This window comes from Cervus canadensis, chromosome 2 (genome assembly GCF_019320065.1).
Source record: "Cervus canadensis isolate Bull #8, Minnesota chromosome 2, ASM1932006v1, whole genome shotgun sequence".
Taxonomy (NCBI): Eukaryota; Metazoa; Chordata; class Mammalia; order Artiodactyla; family Cervidae; genus Cervus; species Cervus canadensis.
The window spans coordinates 35,319,585-35,342,103 of NC_057387.1; the positions used below are offsets into that span (position 1 = coordinate 35,319,585).

General features: G+C 39.2%; 1 long non-coding RNA gene across 1 annotated transcript in view; it reads right to left on the reverse strand.

Annotated features, from left to right (window-relative positions):
• The window catches only part of LOC122436613, a 141,462-nt gene extending 136,944 nt beyond the window's left edge, over window positions 1-4,518 (reverse strand). Inside the window, exon 1 of the long non-coding RNA XR_006268048.1 lies at window positions 4,462-4,518. This is a non-coding gene — a long non-coding RNA (uncharacterized LOC122436613). The remainder of the gene's footprint in view (window positions 1-4,461) is intronic.
• Between the last annotated feature and the right edge of the window lie 18,001 nt (window positions 4,519-22,519).

Below are 22,519 nucleotides of genomic sequence, written 5' to 3' on the forward strand. Positions count from 1 at the left end.
CATTAATCTTGTCTCTTAAACATCTTGGCCTTCAGTTTTTGCTCTCTCCTTCACCTTGCTTGTCCTTGATAAAGAGCAAGGCGTGTTCAACCTCAAGGAGGGAGATGAATCTCTTCCCTTCTTACGATCAACACAAACTAGCTGTGTATACACTTTTTGGGTCAGTTTTCCTCTAAATTTTCATCACTACATTTACCAAAGTGTTTGGAATTGAGGTATTTTCTCTTCCTTTTATACAAATACTTTACCTTTTAAAAAAATTTAAAGCGATATCTCAGGATGTCCTTGGACACCAAGGGATGAGCTTAAAGAGTGCTGAAAGAAAAGGTGTGGCTGTGGGTTAGGAGTCCATTGTTGTTGTTCAGTCACCAAGTTGTGTCCAACTCTTTGCAACCCCATGGACTGCAACACACCAGGCTTCCCTGTCCCTCACCATCTCCCTCAGTTTGCCCAAGTTCATGTTCATTGAATCAGTGATGCCATCCAACCATCTCATCCTCTGTCGCCCTCTTCTCCTTCTGCCTTCAATCTTTCCCAGCATCAGGGTCTTTTCTAATGAGTCAGTTCTTCTCTTCAGGTGGCCAAAGGATTGGGGCTTCAGCTTCAGCATCAGTCCTTCCAATGAATATTCAGGGTTGATTTCCTTTAGGATTGACTGGTTTGATCTCCTTGTTGTCCAAGGGACTCTCACGAGTTTTCTCCAGCACCACAGTTTAAAAGCATCAATTGTTTGTAAGAACAATAAGTTTGAATAGTGAAGGTTGGGGATGTGACCTATAAGCACGTGGGGGCTGCGGGTGGGTATTAAATAATTGCTGACAGGTTTATAGCCTTTAAACCTGAATGACAAAAAGCATGAATTTGGGGAGTCACAATTTTTGGTTAATCTAGAAGTTGTGCTTTCTGTCATTCTTGCATTTATCATCCTTTGTTTATCCATTTAACCATTTATTAAGTTCCCACTGTGTGCAGAGTTCTAAGGGTAAAACAATGAATAATGTAGATGCTGTACTTCATAGTACTTTATATTTTGGCTGGGAGCGCAGACATGCAAATTATGCTATAAAACTAGGTAATATATATAAACAGATATAAACAAAGAGCCAATGTAAACCTAGAAAAAGGAGCAATTAATTCTCAGTAGGAACTCTATAGCTTTACTTTAAGAGAAGGGAAAAGGGAAAAGGACACTGAAATGATGAAATATGTTCAACTGCCCTACTGTGGCCCCTGGCTAGTGGAAGCCTGGGAGTCACCCCTGGACCAACAGGGTGATCACCCATGTCATTTTGCCTGAGTCTGGCTTTGGTTTTCACTTTTTGTACATGTGCAGTCGTCCATCCAGCCCCCATTCATGTCCAAAGTGGATGACTATTTCCCTGCTGCTATCTTGCCTCTTAGTACCAGATACCCCTCTCTCACTTGCTCCCCAGCTCACAACAAAGACAGGAATTCTGGGCATGATCCTCTACCCAGAATCCCCAAGGTGAGAACTACCAGAGGACTGAAGAGGAGTAGTTGGAAATAGGTCCGGGTTGAGGAGATGGGCTTGAAGTGAGAAAAGGGCTGAGGGGATGGGCAACAGATGTCTTATTTACTTTGCCCTCAGGTTTCCTACTATGTGTTGCACAGAACATTTATATAACATATTAATAGTTAGTCCATGAATAAACAAGAGTTTTCTGGTCATTTATGCATAGTAAATGCTATATTAAGCAAGGATACATAGGTTTCTTTACTTTGGATTTCTTTTAGCCTTGAAGGTGCTCAACTACCATGTAATTTCTGCACATGCTATATACAATGTTCTCAGTACCCAGACTTAGCTATCTAATCTTGGAGCCCTTTTTTTTTTTTTTATGGAGCATCTTGCAGAGTAGGCACTCATTTCAGGAAGCCTAACTTTTAGAACCTGAGCTCCACATGCTGTTGCCTTTGGACAAGATGGAGATTTATTTACTAATTCATTGGCCATCCTTTTAATGAGACTTCCCAGGTGGTGCTAGTGGTAAAAAATTCACCTGCTGATGCAGGAAACACAAGAGATGCAGATTCATTCCCTGGGTCAGGAAGATCCCCTGGAGAAGGGCGTGGCAACCCACTCCAGTATTCTTGCCTGGAGAATCCCACGGACAGAGGAGCATGGTGGGCTATCATCCACAGGGTCACAAAGAGTCAGATACTACTGAAGTGACTTAGCAAGCACATACCCTTTAGTGACGTCAGAGGATTTTCCACTCAGCTTCTATGTGCTTTTGGTTGTTGTTGCTTTACTCATTTGTTTTTCTGAATGGTCACTGAGTCAAAAATTATTTGCATAAGGAATTCTAGACCTCTCACTTTCTACTTACGGAAATGGAAGCACAGATATATGAAGTAAATTGTTGGTTGTTCAATTGCTAAGTTGTGTCTGACTCTTTGTGACCCCATGGACTGCAACAAACCAGAACTTCTCTGTCCTTCACTATCTCCCAGAGTTTGCTCAAACTGCTGTCCATTGAGTCTGTGATACCATCTAACCATGAGGTAAATAGCCCCACTTAAAAAAAAAAACACAACAAAGAAACAACTAGACTTTTTGTCATCTTAAGTTTCCCACTGGCTCTTGACCCATGGTCAACATAGGGCAGCAGGAACCTTCTCAAGCAGGGAGTCCAGACATCTGAATCTTTATACCTTACCACTCACGTATCTTCATGAAAGCCCTAGATGTTTGGTTTTTCTCCTATATAATAAATTGTAGGATCAGTGGTGATACCTGATTTAGTTCCAAATTTTGTATATCAGTATTACAAGTTTTCTTTTGTTTCTAGTATATAGAAAATTCTGAAACAACAAGGATTAATCAATTTGACTTAGAGTAAATGTTATGCCATGGGTTTCCCAGGTGGCTCAGAGGTAAAAAAAAAAAAATCCTTCTGCCAGTGCAGGGGACTTGGGTTCAATCCCTGAATCAAGAAATTCCCCTGGAGAAGGGAATGGCAACCCACTCCAGCATTCTTGCCTGGAGAATCCCATGTTCAGAGGAGCCTGGCAGGCTACAGTCCATGGGGTTGCAAAGAGTTGGCCACGACTGAGCGACTAAGCATAACAACAAATGATATGCTAGGAGCAGAGATGGGATCTTGCAAGTTATACTTCCAATCAGGGTCTTAGCCCACTAGCCCCTTTGGGTAGTTCTCTGCCTTCATTTTTATGTTTTTTTTTTTAAGTTTTTTGAGATATAAAATAACTTATAAAAAATTAAGCCTGATGCCTCCTGTCAGCATCTCTCTTGTACATGGGTCTCAAATTTCACTGGGAATTGTAGGCTAACACTTCATAACATCTCAGTGACCCCCAGATCTAAGAAATTCAGGTCAGAATATAATGAAAGTAGATGTGATGCTCACAAGAGGGTGGAGAGGAAAGACTCAATCTATTTAATGAGTAGTCCTCTTACTCCAAATCCCTCTCCCACTAAAATTCAAGTCCCAACCTTTCTCTAATATTAATGAATTACTTTCAAAATTTACACGGATAAATAAATCACTCAGAGAATCATGAAACACTGAAAACAGAAAAGTGGCAGTCACAAAACCAAGCTTTGCAACTGCTTTGATTTATTTTGTCTTTGTGCCTGAGGGACAACTCAGGTAATTTTCCTGTATGAGGATAATTATCCCAGGCTGGCCATCTTGGGAAAGGACCCCCTGGAGCTTCTGGCTGACCTTGGCACTTTTATCTTTTAGTGCATGTCAGCTTACTGCCGGAGAGAAATCCTATATTACAAAGAACTACGCTCTTCTTCCCCCACACTTGCTTGGGGTCACTTGGCTTGTTTCATTCTCCATAGTTTTCTCCTCATAGAAGAATTAAAAGCAGGTAGGAAAAGTAAAGAACCCCAAAAATAGTGCACTCAGTTAACCTTCAAATTCTAATGCCGTGTCTTGGTAATAGCCAAGAACTAAGTCTGCCTGGATCTAAGTGATGGCAGCTTTTAAACCCCCAAATGGTCATGTGTCTGATGCTTGAGGTGTAAGTGGCTAATAAAAAGTCAACTTGAATTAGTGAGAAGCAACTTCCTAATAGAACTGACATGCAATCAAGCGGATCCGTAGAGGGGATATGAAAATGATCTTCTCTTACAGCCGAAGGGGCATTTTAAAGCTAGCTAAATGCTTTAGAGGAATTTCACAATGTTGCATCTCCCAAACACAATTTAATGCTTTTTGTAATTGGTTGGGGATGTGCCAGAGAGTTTTAAATTGCCTCATTTTCTTCTTTAACTTTTGATTTTGTTCTACTCACTCTTTCTTTGTAGCTCTATATTGCATTAAGAAAAAGATGGGACCAGGAGCATACCTGCTGTTCAGTGACCTGTTCATTTCATATAAGGGTAATAGTGAGTTTAGGTCATTTCATTCAGCTCAGGGCTTAAACAAAAACTCCCTAGGTTTGAATCCCAGTTCTTTCACTTACCAGCTGTGTGACTTTGAACAAGTTACTTTACATAGCTGTGCCTTAGTTTTATCACCTAGAAAATAAGAATAATGATAGTATATTACTTATAAGGTGGCTGTGAGAATTAAATGGTATAAAGTCTGACATATGTGATATATATATATGCATTAGTATTTTTTCTAGTCTCTGAATAACTTTTATTTTATGCACATATCCTAATATATTCAATCATTCTGCATTTGATTGTCACTGAGTTGTTTCTTACTATTTTTTTTTTATAGACAATATTTTCAGTGCATGTTGGGGCTCCTAGCTGTTAAGATCCTTCTTCACTTTTTCTCATCATTTTCTCCTAATATCATTCAACTGTATTCCTTCCTTTTTCATGTCCCCATTTCATTTCATTTCACACTTTCTATCTCTGATTAAATTAGGGCATGACTTTTCTACCTGAGTATAGAGATAGAACTCAGTTCACATATGTGTTCTTTTGAAAGATCCATTGTCTAGAGGCTTTGAGTGTGGTCATCCATGCATTTAACTATTGCCCAGTGAACTCTCTACATTCTTTTACTCTGGGCTTGAATACATAGGTCATAAAGAGAGCACAAGTGGACATTTTCTTAGCAGTTTATTTTTACCATCAAATAATTTCATTCTTCATCTATTACATTTCTAGCTGACATTTCACTCTGCTTCTGACTTATACTACTTGACTCCTGCAACTCTTTCTTGACCACTTCTCTCTCTCATGTGCTCCGGGAATAGGTTAAGTGAGATATATAAGAGACAATCCTTGCCCTCAGAGGACTTAACAGTTAACTTGGGAGGAAAGACAGCAAATTGGGCCCGACTCATCACAAGTCTGACAGGGAAACTGAAAGTGAACAAAAGAAGTAAGCTGGTAATCACTATGATGAAAGAGTAGAAAGGGAAGCAGGAAGTCAGCACTACTTAATTACTCCTTGTCTCTGGGTGAGTGCAGCAAAGGACTTCAGGCTGAAGGTATATCTAGGAAATATCACCATCTATCAAAGAGGAAATTTGAGCTTGGCATTCATTTAGAAGAAAGGACTAGGAAAAAATCATGATAATAATAATAATAAATCAATGTATTGAAAATCATTTAAAATTCAAACATGCTAAGTTCCTATCACTTAAAAAAAAAAAGGAAATGTTTACTCCAATGTCCAGGTACTTTAAAAAGTCACTGTCATGCTTAAAATAAAAAACGAAAGTATATTTTAAAGTCACCTTTCTCGAATTATTTTTCAAGTAAAAATGACTTCAGTGATTTGGTCAGTAATAATTTTAAGTATTTTCCCCCAAGGGACAGCAAATGTTATACCTAGAAAGAATTATTGGATTAAAACATAAGTGGAAAACTAGGAAAAATAGAAACTCTAGATAAAGTTGTACAAATGTGGATTTCAATCTCTAACTCAAACTATTTGCCCTTAAGCAAGTTGTTAGACCTCTCTAAACCTCAGATTCTTCATCAGAAAATGGAAGTTGTGAAGATTAAACATAGAGAATGCAAAAGAACTCATCATAATGCTTGGTACTTGATAGTGTTGATATTCGCTAAAATAATTTGTTAAAATGCTAGTTTTCCACCATCATATGCACCAAGTATTTTGAAAGAAAATGAAAGTCGCTCAGTCGTGTCCAACTCTGTGACCCCATGGACTACACAATCCATGGAATTCTCCAGGCCAGAATACTGGAGTGGGTAGCCTTTCCCTTCTCCAGGGGATCTTCCCAACCCAGGGATCAAACCCAGGTCTCCAGCATTGCAAATGGATTCTTTACCAGCTGAGCCACAAGGGAAGCCCAATAACTGTAAATGGACCTATAAACCAAAATTGCATGTTTTTGTAGCAGAAACGGTCAGTTGCTCCTTCTTCCTAGGTAACAATATCTTAGTTTTGTACCCAGGCTCCTCCTAAGAAAGGGGGTCATGCTTAACCAAAGGAAATTATGACGATTCCTTTTCCACTCCCATCCTGCCTTGCCCCTGGAGTCACCTGGTGAATCAATTCTGACCTTGATGCTTAAAGAAAAATATATTTTGGGGTGGGGTGGGGAGGGGAGTTAAGGAATATCAGAAAAGTAGGTGAAAATGTACAAAATGCATCCCTTTTCTGCCTTGAATAGCGCAGCTTGTCTTGTGACCATAAGGTAACAATCAGGATGAAAATGTTAGGGGAATCGCTAACTAAAACCACCCACTCTAGTCAGGCACCACAGTAACCATTTGCATGAGTTATCTTAGGAGAGGAGATCCTGGTAAGGAACACAGAACTAACAAGTGACTACCAGGAAAGGTCAAAAGGAAAGAGGAGCTGTCAGTCCATGTGTCTTACCAACCTCCCAGAATCCTTCTTGCTAGAAGCCATCTTGGTTGAGTGCTGCGAGCGACAACAAGAAAAACCCTTAGTCAGGATGATTGGCCAGAGGCAACCTGGAAACCAAACCCATTACCGTAAAACCTGAGACTGTGGGCGTGCGGCAGGGCAGTCTGGGTTCCCTTATCCTGCTGCGCTTTGCCCAGATGCCCCTTCCCAATAAAGTCTCCTGCTTTGTCAGCACGTGTGTCTCCTCAGGCAATTCATTTCCAAGCATTAGACAAGAGCCCACTCCTGGGCCCTGAAAAGGGTCCCCCTTCCTGCAACAGAAAGGCTGAGGGAATTTCAGAGCCCTGGGTCCTGAAGTTTTCAGCCACCAAACTGATATTGCTTGCCTCCAGATTTCTTTCATCCAAGAAAAATTATTTGTTTAAGCCTCTGAAAAGTTGAATTTTCTATAACTTTCTTTGAAATAATTTCTGTTAGATAAAACATTTGGTCTTATTTTTTAATTTGGTTTTATTATTTAATTTCTATACCACAAATTTTTGTTAACTAGAAAAATTTATTCCCTCGATAGGCTTTGATTCAATACCTAATTATCTATCCATCTGGTCACTCAAACATCTCTCTATCATCTATTTATTTTGAAAACTGAGAAATTTCTATTGATTTAACTTGCCATGTTTGTGGACTGTAACTATTGAATCATTTTTTTCTGAGAAGTCTCACCGGATATCTCTGAAGAAATAAAACCCTCTGATATTTGTGCCATTTGCTTTTCCACATGGAGTTAAATTTTTTTTTTTTTAAACTAAATTTTAAGCTGTAGGAAAGCAGAGGACATTTCAGATTTGCTCACATTTGTGTATTCAGTTCTCACTCAGGGATTAAATAGCCAAATAGACATGTAACACATATTTACTGAATCCCTAATGTGAACCCAGCATCAGCACATCAGAGAAAAATCAAGGATTTTCTCCTTAGTACCCTTTCCCTCACTTTTGTTATGTATTCTTTTCCTGCCTTGTGAAATATATTATAATATAGTAAAGGCCTGCATGCTTTCCCAAGATCTTCCTCTTCAAGTTACTCTAAGGGATTGGTCAATCAACATTCTTTTTCTCCCAATGTCCAGTGCTCAGCCGACTGTTTCAGAGAAAGGCATTTTGTTCTTTTTTTAGTGTTAATTTATGATTACTCTGGATGACTTATGTCTGTAAATAGAAACAATAATAATAATAATAATCAACACCACTTACTAGATATCATTGTAAGCATTTAAAATATATAACTCATTTAGTAACCAAAATAACCCTATGCACTGGGCTATAATTGCTACAATTACTATTATAATTGCTATAATTACCCTCAGGTTACAGATTAGAAAATTGAGGCTCAAGGTTAAACCTAGGTCACATAGCTAGATATGCTGGATCTGGGTTTAAGCTACATTCTATAGTGTGTGTGCATGCATGCTAAGTCACTTCAATTGTGTCGGACTCTCTGCAACACTTTGGACTGTCGCCTGACAGGTTCCTCTGTCTGTGGGATTCTCCAGGCAAGAATACTGCAGTGAATTGCCATTTCCTCTTCCAGGGGGTGTTCCCGACCCAGGGATCGAACCATTGTCTTTTATGTCTCCTGCTTTGGCAAGAAAGTTCTTTACCACTAGTGCCACCTGGCAAGCCCACCATTACACTAATGATTCTCAAAGTGAGATCCCCAGACTACTGGCATCCACATCACCAGAGAACTTGTAAGTGATGCAAATTATTGGATACCCTCCCAGGCCAACTAATTTGAAAAATCTGGATGTGGGAGCCCAGCAATCTGTGTTTTAACCAGGCTCTCTAAATTGTTTTGTTTGGCACAGTAAAGTTTGAAATCAATGCATTACACTCCGCTGTCTTACAAAGGGTGATCAAAACTAGCAAAAAGTTATGAAAGTTAACTCAGGAAAGTAATAAACTCCCCAAACTGCAAGGAAATGAAAGTTGGGATTACTTTTAGGTAGGGACTGACTGTCTGCCTTCTAGTTTCCTTTAATTATAGGAGATGAATGAATGAATGCTTATATCTGTAAGGGTAATCTTTCTTGGGTGTGTTGGACATTGTGGGCATTAAATCAACAAGGTAGGGGATGTTCAAGTAGGTATAAAAGACATATTTGAAAATAAAGAAAGACTAGAAGACGTGACCAAATCCTTAAATTGCAGGCTGGCTTTTTCCCAATGCAATTTATAAATCTGGGCCTGCTCTCCCTATCGTTACCTGGATGGAATATGGAAATGTAAGGTAATTGCATTATTAAATTAAGAAAAGCATAATAAGGTAACTGAGCTGTGCCAAAAATATATAATGCATTCATTAGTTCAATGTACCTGGGATTTGAATTTTTTGCTCATTTGTATTATTTGTGCCATGCCTAACCACTTCTTTTAGCTCAGATAATCAAGTCTTGAATGTATGTGTGTGTGCAGTTGGGACTAATTGGTGTAATTAATGTATGTGTAATGGCTTTAGCTGGCTAATGTCTGAAGGGAGCAGAAAAAAATAAGCAAATTCATGAAGTAGATTTTAGATTAGCATCTATACCCAAGATAATTTTTTTTTCAGCAAGAAATTTTGCCTTCATTATGGCCTTTAGTTAATAAAGATGTGGTTGGATTTCACAAGTGAACTTGCTTCACCCTAAGGAGTCTAGTTTAGCAAAGACATTTTACATAAACTATTAGCAGCCCAAAGCAGAGGCTTTTTGTTAAATGATACTCTGGTAATATAAAGTAAACTAGAAATATAACTACAAAGTGAATTTATCAATTCCTTTTTCTTCCTATGTGAAAATATTGAATTAACTTTCTTCATTTCGTTTTGTTTTTATATTCTGCCTGATTTCAGAAAAGATTTGAGGCTATTAATAAAAGTAAGTGCTGAATAATAAGAATAAATTATAAAGAAATCAGGGAGGAAGGAAAATGAGGGCTGCTTTAAAAATGATACATTTACACTTGTACCAAATAAACTTAAATATATTACAGTAATGTTCAAGTCCAAGAATCACATATGGATCCTCTAAGCAATGCTCCCATCATGTCTTGAAGATCCTAATAGTTCAGCATAGGAGTGAGGTGCTAGTGGAAACAGAACGTTTAAAATCTTCATTTTCTCCTCAATTCTTCTAGCATCACTATGAATATGATTGATCTTCCTGCGTAGCTCAGTAGTGAAAAATCTGCCTGCAGTGCAGTAGCCTCAGGGGATGCGGGTTAGATCCCTGGGTCAGGAAGATCTCCTGGAGGAGAGCATGACAACCCACTCGAGTATTCTTGCCTGGAGAATCCCATGGACAGAGGAGCCTGGCAGGCTGTGTACTGTCCATGTTGTCACAAAAAGTTAGACATGACTGAAGTGACTTAGCACACATGCACACATGAATATGATCAAGAAATTATCTTTCTGATTGAGCTAACTGGGAAAGCAGAAGACACATCTGTTTGGATATTGCAAAGAAAAGGTATTAGAAACGATCTGAGAACTAACATTTTTTCCCACTTTAATTATCAACTTTGAATTTTATTTACCAGACTCTTCAAATCTGCAAGAGCATGAGTTAATATTGTATTTCTATGTAGGCCAATCTAAGATCTTATGACCTAGTGTTCTTGCTGGCACATGTTAACCTTTCTTTCTTTACATAAAACCATCAAATTTATCTAAACATCAATCACCCTCAATAAGATCCTGAAGAAAACAATCACAGAGTAGAGGCTATAAGAACAATTAATATGCAGAATTAAACCTATCAGAAGGGTATAGAAAAGAACACTCAGTCATTCTACTGGATTTCATTTGCTGAGAGAAACAGCCTTCACACCTGAGTCACAGCCACAGCCAGGCTTACTCTCAATTAAACCCATGCTTGTCTGAAGCAATGAGGGATGGAGGGGTGAGCAGGGCACATGCTAATGACACTTCCTGCAGAACAAGGGCATTTGGCAGAAAGTGTTGCAAGGAGGAATCAAATAATCTGTATTTAAAATTCCTTATTAAGCAAGCATTTTACATCAGATATGCTACAGAAAACCAGCCACAAAAATCAGAAACTGTTATAGGTGGCCATCTGAATGCAAGCTATAGTAAGATTATTGTGAAATATACATTAAAAAAAATTAAAAGAGGAAAATTCAATGTGGCTTAAAGTTTGCTGTAAATGTGTCTTGACCTAGCAATTCTCAGGTTAGTGTTTTACATGCTTATGTTTATAAATGACATTGTTTAAAGGGCCATCCAACTTTTAGCCTGTAGTATTATATACAGTGTCATGAGGCCGGAACATTTAACAACAACATATCTCTATAGCCATTAAGGGAAAAAAAGTACTTGACACTTACTGATGTTTTGAAATGCTCTCCAAGAACCAAGATTGTACTTGCTGAGTCCCGGATAACTTCTGATACATGACAGCTTTTACATAAATAGAATTTTAGTCCTTGCCAAATTGGTAATGACAGAATGATCTCTGTTCGTTTCCAAAGCAAACCATTCAATATCACAGTAATCGAAGTCTATGCCCTGACCAGGAACACTGAAGAAGCTGAAGTTGAATGGTTCTATGAAGACGTACAAGACCTTTTAGAACTAACACCCAAAAAAGATGTCCTTTTCATGTCCTTTCATGATAGGGGACTGGAATGCAAAAGTAGGAAGTCAAGAAACACCTGGAGTAATAGGCAAATTTGGCCTTGGGGTACAGAATGAAGCAAGGCAAAGGCTAATAGAGATTTGCCAAGAGAATGCACTGGTCATAGCAAACACCCGCTTCCAACAACACAAGAGAAGACTCTGCACATGGAAACCATCAAATGGCCAACACTGAAATCAGATTGATTATATTCTTTGCAGCCAAAGATGGAGAAGTTCTATACAGTCAGCAAAAACAAGACCGGGAGCTGACTGTGGCTCAGATCATGAACTCCTTATTGCTAAATTCCAACTGAAATTGAAGAAAGTGGAGAAAACCACTAGACCATTCAGGTATGACCTAAATGAAATCCCTTATGACTATACAGTGGAAATGAGAAATAGATTTAAGGGACTAGATCTGACAGAGTGCCTGATGAACTTTGGACGGAGGTTTGTGACATTGTACAGGAGACAGGGATCAAGACCATCCCAAAGAAAGAGAAATGCGAAAAGGCAAAATGGCTGTCTGAGGAGGCCTTACAAATAGCTGTGAAAAGACTGGAACTGAAAAGCAAAGGAGAAAAGGAAAGATATAAGCATCTGAATGCAGAGTTCCAAAGAATAGCAAGGAGAGATAAGAAAGCCTTCCTCAGTGGTCAGTGCAAAGAAGTAGAGGAAAACAATAGAATGGGAAAGACTAGAGATCTCTTCAAGAAAATCAGAGATACCAAGGGAACATTTCATGCAAAGATGGGCTCAGTAAAGGATAGAAATGGTATGGACCTAACAGAAGCAGAAGATATTAAGAAGAGGTGGCAAGAATACACAGAAGACGGGATGGGGAATACATGTAACTCCATGGCTGATTCATGTCAATGTATGACAAAACCCACTGCAATGTTGCAAAGTAATTAGCCTCCAACTAATAAAAATAATTGAAAAAAAAAAAAAAAGAATACACAGAAGAACTGTATGAAAAAGATCTTCAAAAAGACCCAGATAACCACAATGGTGTGATCACTCACCTAGAGTCAGACATCCTGGAATGTGAAGTCAAGTGGGCCTTAGGAACAATCACTATGAACAAAGCTAGTGGAGGTGATGGAATTCCAGTTAAGCTATTTCAAATCCTACAAGATGATGCTGTGAAAGTGCTGCACTCAATATGTCAGCAAATTTGGAAAACTCAGCAGTGGCCACAGGACTGGAAAATGTCAGTTTTCATTCCAATCTCAAAGAGAGGCAATGCCAAAGAATGCTCAAAGTACTGCACAATTGCACTCATCTCACATGCTAGTAAAATAATGCTCAAAATTCTCCAGTCCAGGCTTCAGCAATATGTGAACCGTGTTCTTCCAGATGTTCAAGCTGGTTTTAGAAAAGGCAGAGGAACCAGAGATCAAATTGCTAACATCCACTGGATCATCAAAAAAGCAAGAGAGTTCCAGAAAAACATCTATTTCTTCTTTATTGACTATGCCAAAGCCTTTGACTGTGTGGATCACAATAAACTGTGGAAAATTCTGAAAGAGATGGGAATATCAGACCACCTGCCTCTTGAGAAACCTGTATGTAGGTCAGGAAGCAACAGTTAGAACTGGACATGGAACAACAGACTGGTTCCAAATAGGAAAAGGAGTACGTCAAGGCTGTATATTGTCACCCTGCTTATTTAACTTCTATGCAGAGTACATCATGAGAAACGCTGGGCTGGAGGAAGCACAAGCTGGAATCACGATTGCCAGGAGAAATATCAATAACCTCAGATATGCAGATTACACCACCCTTATGGCAGAATATGAAGAAGAACTTAAGAGCCTCTTGATGAAAGTGAAAGAGGAGGGTGAAAAAGTTGGCTTAAAGCTCCAACATTCAGAAAACTAAGATCTTGGTGTCCTGTCCCATCAATTCATGGCAAATAGATAGGGAAACAGTGGAAACAGTGGCTGACTTTTATTTTGGGGGGCTCCAAAATCACTGAAGATGGTGACTGCAGCCATGAAATTAAAAGATGCTTGCTTCTTGGAAGGAAAGTTATGACCAACCTAGATAGCATATTTAAAAGCAGAGACATTACTTTGTCAACAAGGGTCCATCTAGTGAAGACTATGGTTTTTCCAGTAGTCATGTATGGATGTGAGAGTTGGACTATAAAGAAAGCTGAGCACCGAAGAACTGATGCTTTTGAACTGTGGTGTTGGAGAAGACTCTTGAGAGTCCCTTGGACTGCAAGGAGATCCAACCAGTCCATCCTAAAGGAGATCAGTCCTGGGTGTTCATTGGAAGGACTGATGCTGAAGCTGAAACTCCAATACTTTGGCCACCTGATGTGAAGAGCTGACTCATTTGAAAAGACACTGATACTGGGAAAGATTGAGGGCAGGAAGAGAAGGGGATGACAGAAGATGAGATGGTTGGATGGCCTCGTCAACTCAATGGACATGAGTTTGGGTGAACTCCGGGAGTTGGTGAGGGACAGGGAGTCCTGGCGTGCTGCAGTTCATGGGGTGGCAAAGAGTTGGACACGACTGAGTGAATGAACTGAACTGAATAATATTTTATTAATAGCTTTTATTTTTAAATTTAAGCATCATTGCTTTCTGTGAAATATTTATTATTGTTAGTGGTGCAAATTTGTTTTGGACAAATGCATTATTCAGTAAATGTGTACTGAGTACATACTATATGGCAGGTGTTGGTTTATGCACTAGAGAGATGGAAATACTATAACAGTCTCTGTGGTCTAGTGGAGGAGATACATGAATAAACCCCGTATGGCAAATGCTGAGACACAGCATGCAAAGGATGCCATGGGAGCACACAGAGCATGAAGAGGGAGGAGGAACTCCTCCAACATTTCCTAGGTGAGTATAAGGACATAGCAACTATATCTTAAAGGAGGACGAAGGAGTCTGGAGTGTGAAGTAAGGAAGAGAGAGCAGACATGGTAGAGAGAAACTTTCAGGCAATGATAAAATTTTGTGCCAGGAAGACCTTGTAAGCCTGCATAGTATGTTTCAAGAACTCTTGGTTTTCTGTTACGAAACATAAAGTGTTTGTGTGTGTGATGTGTACATTAAGGTGGTGGAGGTATTTGGTAGAAACAGCGCTGAAAGACTAGAGTTAGTTTTTGGATGACAAAAACACAAGCAAACCCATAGGCTACGTGAAAGAACTCGAGCTTGGTCTGTGGGTAACAAGAGCCTGCTGAAAATGTATAAGCAGGGGGATAATGTGTGATCATACTGGCAGTTTCGAAACCTGAGGGTAAGTGGATGAAAGGGACAAGTGAGTTTGAGAATCCTTTTGACCTTGCTCTTGTTCTTGGTATAACAATAGCATTGCTTTCTAAAGGAAAGGAAAAATGTGAATGACAGTTTTCAAATCTTCACGTTTTACTGAGGTTTATAGAATTAATTGAGTCTCTAAGAAACTTTAGGGCTTCTCTAATGGACCAGTGGTAAAGAATCCACTTGCCAATGCAGCAGAACCTGGCTCAATCCCTGGGTAGGGAAGATCCCTACAGAAGGAAATAGCAACCCACTCCAGTATTCTTACCTGGGAAATCCCATGTGCAGAGGAGCCTGACAGGCTACAGTCCATGGGATCACAAAAGAGTTGGACACAATTTAGTGACCAAAAAAAAAAAAAAAAAAAACAAAGAAAATTTAAAACTGTAGCTTTTTTTTTTAAAAAAAATCAGACTATCTTATCACTAAGTCAACATGTTATAAACTTTTTGTCTTTTATGCTATCATTTATTTATTTGTCTATCTGCTTGTTTATCTTTAATTAAACCTTCATCTGATTTCCCTACCAGATTGTAAGAAACATGAAAGAAGTTCTGTGTCTATCTTATTTCTCATCCTGGCAAATCAGCATAGCATCTGACATTTACAGAAGAATAACAAATACTACTTAAGGTGATTGGAACTGACTTGAAGTTTGGATCCCTAAATTTATATTGAGATGTATTCTCAGGTCACCTTCAAAAAAAGCAGAATTAAGCCTTATATTGTTTTGTCCTATGTGGTTCATACAAGTTATACTCACAGTGGTTGAAAGGCTTTTTACCTAGATATCTTTAAAAAAAAAAAAATCTAGTAACAAACACTAGTATGGGTAAGCAATTATTCACCTCCTTGGAAGTAAGACGTATTGACCTCTCCAGTTTTACTGAGGTTCTTCAAAGGGTATATGGTTCCTAGTCCCCATGCTGGGAGACAAAAGTGTCACTGATTTATATGCTAAGCAGTGTTCCATCAGGCAATGGGATATTTTAGGGCAACAAGCCAGGGGTGAGAGAGCCAAGGAAAACTTGGAGACACAAATTAAGGGTAGAGAATAAATATACTGATTACAGGATGTTCCCAGAAGTTGGTGGTCAAACAACCAGGGAATATTGCATTAGAAATGAAAATTAGGTAATTAGTCATTTTTTTTCTGTCTCTCCCTACAAACCCACTCTCACTATGTACACTTCACTGATAAGCTGTAATTTTCCCTAATGTATTTGCTTAAGTCCTTCTTCACCTCCAATGAATACCATCAAAACTGTATGAGATGAGCCTCCTCCAGCCAAGTTCTCTCACTTCTGATCAAGAGGCTGTGAAATGTGAAGCATCTACAATGTGTCAAGTATTGCTCCATTCAGAAAGAGACACAACATCCTGTCTTCCAAGAGTTCCTATTTTTGTTGGGGAAATAGACAATTATATCAGTCATGAAAATGAAAACGTTAGTTGTTCAGTCGTGTCCGACTTTTTGTGACCGCAATGGATTCTAGCCCACCAAGCTCATCTGTTCATGGAATCTTCCAGGCAAGAATACTGGAGTGGGTAACCGTGCCCTTCTCCAGGGGACCTTCCCGATCCAGGGATCGGACCCGGGGATCAAATCCAGGTCTCCTGAATTGCAGGCAGATTCTTTACTGTCTGAGCCACCGGGGAAGCCATACAGTATCAAATGAAGTGTGGTACATGTTTTTATAAGATGATGGAATAAAGGGCAACATCTGCACTTCATGTGTTGTTTAGTCGCTAATGAAATGTGCACTTCATGTGGTGTTTAGTCGCTAAGTAGTGTCTGACTCTTTGCAACCCCACGGACTGTAGCCCCTCCAAGCTCCTCTGTCCATGGGATTTCCCAGACAAGAATACTAGAGTGGGTTGCTATTTCCTTCTCCAGGGAATCTTCCTTCCTTAGGGATCGAACCCTCAGCTCCTGCATTGTCACGATTTCTTTACTGCTAAGCCACCAGGGAAGCACTTCATTTGAAGGTTATACAAAAGCAAAAGTGAGTATGAGTGGGAATTAGCCAGGATGAAGATGGAAGGGGAGATGCTTGACCCAGAGCATTTAGTGGGTTTGAAATGCAAAGAGAGGAGACTTCCCTGGTAGTCCAGTGGTTAAGAATTTTCCTTCCACAGCTGGGGGTTCAATCCCTGGTTGGGGAGCTAATATTCCATATGCTTCATGGCCAAAAAACCAAAACATAAAATAGAAGCAATATTGACAAATTAAATAAAGACTTTAGAGACAGTCCATAATAACAACAACAACAAAATCTTACCAAAGAAAGAACTACAAAGATAAACAGATAGCATGGCAACTCATAGAACAAGTTGAGAAATCAGGTACAACAGGTATTAAACTCCTACCCTATTCCCTCTCTTTTTAGTATCTCACAAAACTTTATTTCTCCTTTTCTGTTTTTTTTTTTTAATTAATTTTTATTGTAGTGGGTTTTGTCATACATTGACATGAATCAGCCATGGATTTACATGTATTCCCCATCCCGATCCCCCCCTCCCACCTCCCGCTCTACTCGATCCCTCTGGGTCTTCCCAGTGCACCAGGCCCGAGCACTTGTCTCATGCATCCAACCTGAGCTGGTGATCTGTTTCACCATAGATAATATACATGTTTCGATGCTGTTCTCTTGAAACATCCCACCCTCACCTTCTCCCACAGAGTCCAAAAGTCTGTTCTGTACATCTGTGTCTCTTTTTCTGTTTTGCATATAGGGTTATCATTACCATCTTCCTAAATTCCATATATGTGTGTTAGTATGCTGTAATGTTCTTTATCTTTCTGGCTTACTTCACTCTGTATAATGAGCTCCAGTTTCATCCATCTCATTAGAACTGATTCAAATGAATTCTTTTTAATGGCTGAGTAATATTCCGTGGTGTATATGTACCACAGCTTCCTTATCCATTCGTCTGCTGATGGGCATCTAGGTTGCTTCCATGTCCTGGCTATTATAAACAGTGCTGCGATGAACATTGGGGTGCACGTGTCTCTTTCAGATCTGGTTTCCTCAGTGTGTATGCCCAGAAGTGGTATTGCTGGGTCACAGATTTTCAATCAATTTGTTTCTAACCATTTTGTTTTTGACAGAGTTACCTGCATCTGGTGTTCTCCTGCCACTCTGATCTTTGGTTACACCTCACTTTCCCTGACATCCCCCTACCTGTAGGATTTAACTGCAGAATCTGCCTTTGGTCTTCTCATGTTCTTGCTCTGCCCCACCTCTGTGGGCTCTCTCTTCAATTCTGTGATTCCAGGGAGCAGAGGGTGTCAAATCACAAGTCTCTATCACTAGATCTGAGCATTTCCAAGCACAGCATATAAGCTGCCTCCTGGGTACATCCAACAAGGTGCACTATATGCACTTGAACTCTAAAAGAAATTTATTTTAAGCCCCTGTCCAAAATAAAATCTTCCCTCCTTCCTGTAATCTTACTTCATATTAGTAACATAATTATTTAAATAGCCTCTAATCTAGAAACCTCTGGGCTATTCTCAAATCCTCTCTGTCTCACTACCACCACATCACTCACTAAAATATTTTCTAGATAATCCAGCCTAGTTTTTCTGTTACTAATAAATTAGACTTGGTCTTATTCCTACTTGTATTTCTGTAATAACTTTCTAAAATGAACTCCCACCCACCAGGGATTATTCTAACTGCTTCTAGAATGATCTATCTCACCTGCAAAACAACAATGCCAAGACTGACAACAATGAACTTGGTCTCGTTTCTCAGGCAACATTAAGTAAAACTGTCTCACCAAGTGTTTCTTTACAGTGTTCTTTCAGGCCCTGATTACAGCAAAGAAAATCAGAATATTTGATGGTTGTATGACTTTATGCTTCTGTGACAGTTGATAATCATCTTTTTTTAAGAGAAAGGATGAAGATGAAAATATCTCAGGGGTAACACCTTCACAGGTAAAAATATGTTGCCAAAATTTAGAAAGATTATTTTGTTTTCTAATTATTTTAGGACTCTCCAAACCAGACTTATCTTCCATTTCTGGGCTAAGCTCTCCTTTTTTACTTTTAGTTTCAGTGAGGTAGACATAGAAAAGAGATACACACCAGTCAAGATTTTTGAAGATGTTTGTTTGTTTTTACTCCTCACCCATTTTTCTTTTCCTCTGTCCAAGACAATGCTCAACTGCATGGCTCTGCTACCTGCAGTGCTTTAGTTTTCTGGTCAAAAGTGGGATGACTTTAACCATCAGCAGGGCCTCTGAACTAGAGAGGGGTGGGTGCTTGGTCCCCAGCCCTGCTGCAGGGACATGATCGGACAATCCCTGCAAAGAGCCTCTGTGAAGCCCCTGGAGGCAGAAGTCACAAGCCTGCATGACCTCCCACCACACTTCTCTGGTTTCAGTTTAGCAGAGTTGTGGCATCCCTGTAGTGGTTTCTCTGGGAGCAAGTTGCTCTCCATTCACTGATACAAATATTTAAAAAAAAACATCATGCATGATCTTGCATCAGGAAAGCCTCTTATAGGAGCTTTTCCCAAATAGTACATGCTTTCTTTCCTTGCGGTAATATATATACAATTTGTCTCTTAGGCAAGACGGCATAAATTTTGGTGTAACGTTCTTTATAGTCATTGTTTAATTCCATTCCTGCCCCCCCACCCCCCACCCTCTGCTAAAGAAAGAAAACAGTTTCTATTTGCATAAATAATCAGGAATTATTTACCAAGATTCAGGCTTGATATCAATATCTTTTATTTTATAGAGTGATATATATGTTCCATTTTTCAACCAGGATTTAAATCTTCTTTGTGAGATAAAATTATTAATTTAATGTAATGAACATATTTGGGCTTCCCTGGTGGCTCAGTGGTAAAGAATTGGCCTGCCAATGCAGGAAACTCAGATTTGATTCCTGGGTTGGAAAGATCCCAAACGGCAACCCACTGCAGTGTTCTTGCCTAGGACATCCTATGGACGGAGGAGCCTGGAAGGCTATAGTCCATGGTGCGGCAAAAGAGTTGTACATGACTTAGCAACTAAACAACAACAACAAACTTATTTAAAGAAAAATGTTAAATAAGTAATACCATGAGTGATACATTGATTTAGCAAAAATTTTCAAGATGGTAGATGAAAAAATCTAAAATATAGAAAACACTGACTTAGAGGAGAAAGTATAGCTTTTGTTAGCTTTGGCATCTTTAACTTTTAGTCTCAGTTCCAGATAGAACATAAGCAATCATCAAGTTTTATTTATTAGTTATTATTCTGCAGTTTCTCTACTAGATACTTTGTTTTCTGTGCTATTTGTTTTCCTAGTTCCTACAGAAAAAGAGTACACACTTGGCTTCAACTTATTTTTCAATTCTTATGCTCTAACAAAGAATCCAGTTTAGGCATAGATTTGCTATTTTTTGAGTATGTCCTGTGTCTGTCCACACTGACACATTATTTGCTAGGACTTGCCAGGTGTGCTGATGACCCATCATCAACACAGCATCACTACATCACTTCCTATTTAATGAAGAAGTGAAACCAGGAAATATCTTTCTCAGACATGTCACCTCAATATCAACATTATAAAAACAATGGCTATTTTATTATACTCCTGAATTTTATGAGTCAGGAATTTGGACAAAGCACTGAAAGTATTACTTATCTCAACACAATTATTAGAGCCCTGTATGGGAAGATTTAAACGTCTGAACAATCTGGAAATTTTCTTACTCAAATGTCTGGTGTCAGCTGGGACACATTCCATATGTCTTAAGTTTTCTTATGGCATGCCTGTTGGGTTCTGAGAGAGAACAACCCAAAAGTTAGAGTCAAGAGACAACATTCCAAGAGAACTGGGAGGAAGTTTGTGGCCTTTTATGACTTACCTTCAGAAGTTACATGATGTCACCTTTACTGTGCTCTTTTATTTAAGCAAAACTATAAGTCAAATCTGTCTAGATACAAGATGCAGAGGCAATGACCACATATCTTGATGAGGGATCAAAGATTTTTGAGCCATATTTTAAAGTTGCTACACACATATGTCAAAGGCCAGAGAAAGTCTATGGTTTTTAAAAGAAGAATAATAGATTGTCTATTTCCTTAAGATGCTTTCTTTGGTTGTTTGTTATCATGCAACAGCATTTTAAAAGAGTTCAGCTCTTACTGACACTGGCAAATTTTAGACTTAAACTAAGTGAACGGCAATTATGCAGAATAATACCCTCTTGGACACAGTGAATTCAAATTTGAAGAATTAATAGCAGCTCCTTCAGATTCAGAGTCAACTATGGGTGGTGTAATCAGAAAGAGGGAGGCCATCTTCCCACTGTTTGCCTGGAGAGAGGAGCCTCTGCTAGTCGAGGGGTAATGTCTATGTCAGATCTTATCCTTTATTGTCTTGATGGTGTTATTGGACTCTAACTCCAGCCTGCTAGTCTTTACAATCTAGACTTTTGAGTGGTTCAATGCACTAACATATTGTAATAATTTTTTCCCTTTTCTGTAGTTCTTGTAAACTTTTCTTACTGCATGGATCTCATTGTATATTGCATTCTTATTTTTTACATTAGCATTTATTTCTTATTAGCACTTTAGGAGAATTTTGTACTTTTAATAATCACTTACAGTGTCTTGTGACTATAATTTTCATCACATTAATTGAGTTGGATTTTCTCTGTGTATAATAAGAATTTTAAATGTTCACTGTTTCATGGAAATATTCAGTTCAGTTCAGTTGCTCAGTCATGTCTGACTCTTTGCAACCCCATGAACTGCAGCACGCCAGGCTTCCCTGTCCATCACCAACTCCCGGAGTCCACCCAAACCCATGTTCATTGAGTCAATGATGCCATCCAACCATCTCATCCTCTGTCGTCCCCTTCTCCCCTTGCCCTCAATCTTTCCCAGCATCAGGGTCTTTTCCAATGAGTCAGCTCTTCACATCAGGTGGCCAAAGTATTGGAGTTTCAGCTTCAACATCAGTCCTTCCAATGAACACCCAGGACTAATCTCCTTTAGGATGGACTGGTTGGATCACCTTGCAGTCCAAGGGACTCTCAAGAGTCTTGTCCAACACCACAGTTCAAAAGCATCAATTCTTCAGTGCTCAGCTTTCTTTATAGCTCAACTCTCACATCCATACATGACTACTGGAAAAACCATAGTCTTGACTAGAAGGACCTTTGTTGACAAAGTAATGTCTCTGCCTTTTAACATGCTGTCTAGGTTGGTCATAACCTTCCTTCCGAGGAGTAAGTGTCTTTTAATTTAATGGTTGCAGTCACCATCTGCAGTGACTCTGGAGCCCAGAAAAATAAAGTCAGTCACTGTTTCCACTGTTTCCTCATCTATCTGCCATGAAGGGATGGGACTGGATGCCATGATCTTAGTTTTCTGAATGTTGAGCTTTAAGCCAACTTTTTCACTCTCCTCTTTCACTTTCATCAGGAGGCTCTTTAGTTCTTCACTTTCTGCCATAAGGGTGGTGTAATCTGCATATCTGAGGTTATTGATATTTATCCTGGCAATCTTGATTCCAGCTTGTGCTTCCTCCAGCCCAGCGTTTCTCATGATGTACTCTTCATATAAGTTAAATAAGCAGGGTGACAATATACAGCCTTGACGTACTCCTTTTCCTATTTGGAACCAGTCTGTTGTTCCATGTCCAGTTCTAACTGTTGCTTCCTGACCTGTATACAGGTTTCTCAAGAGGCAGGTCAGGTGATCTGGTATTCCCATCTCTTGAAGAATTTTCCACAGTTT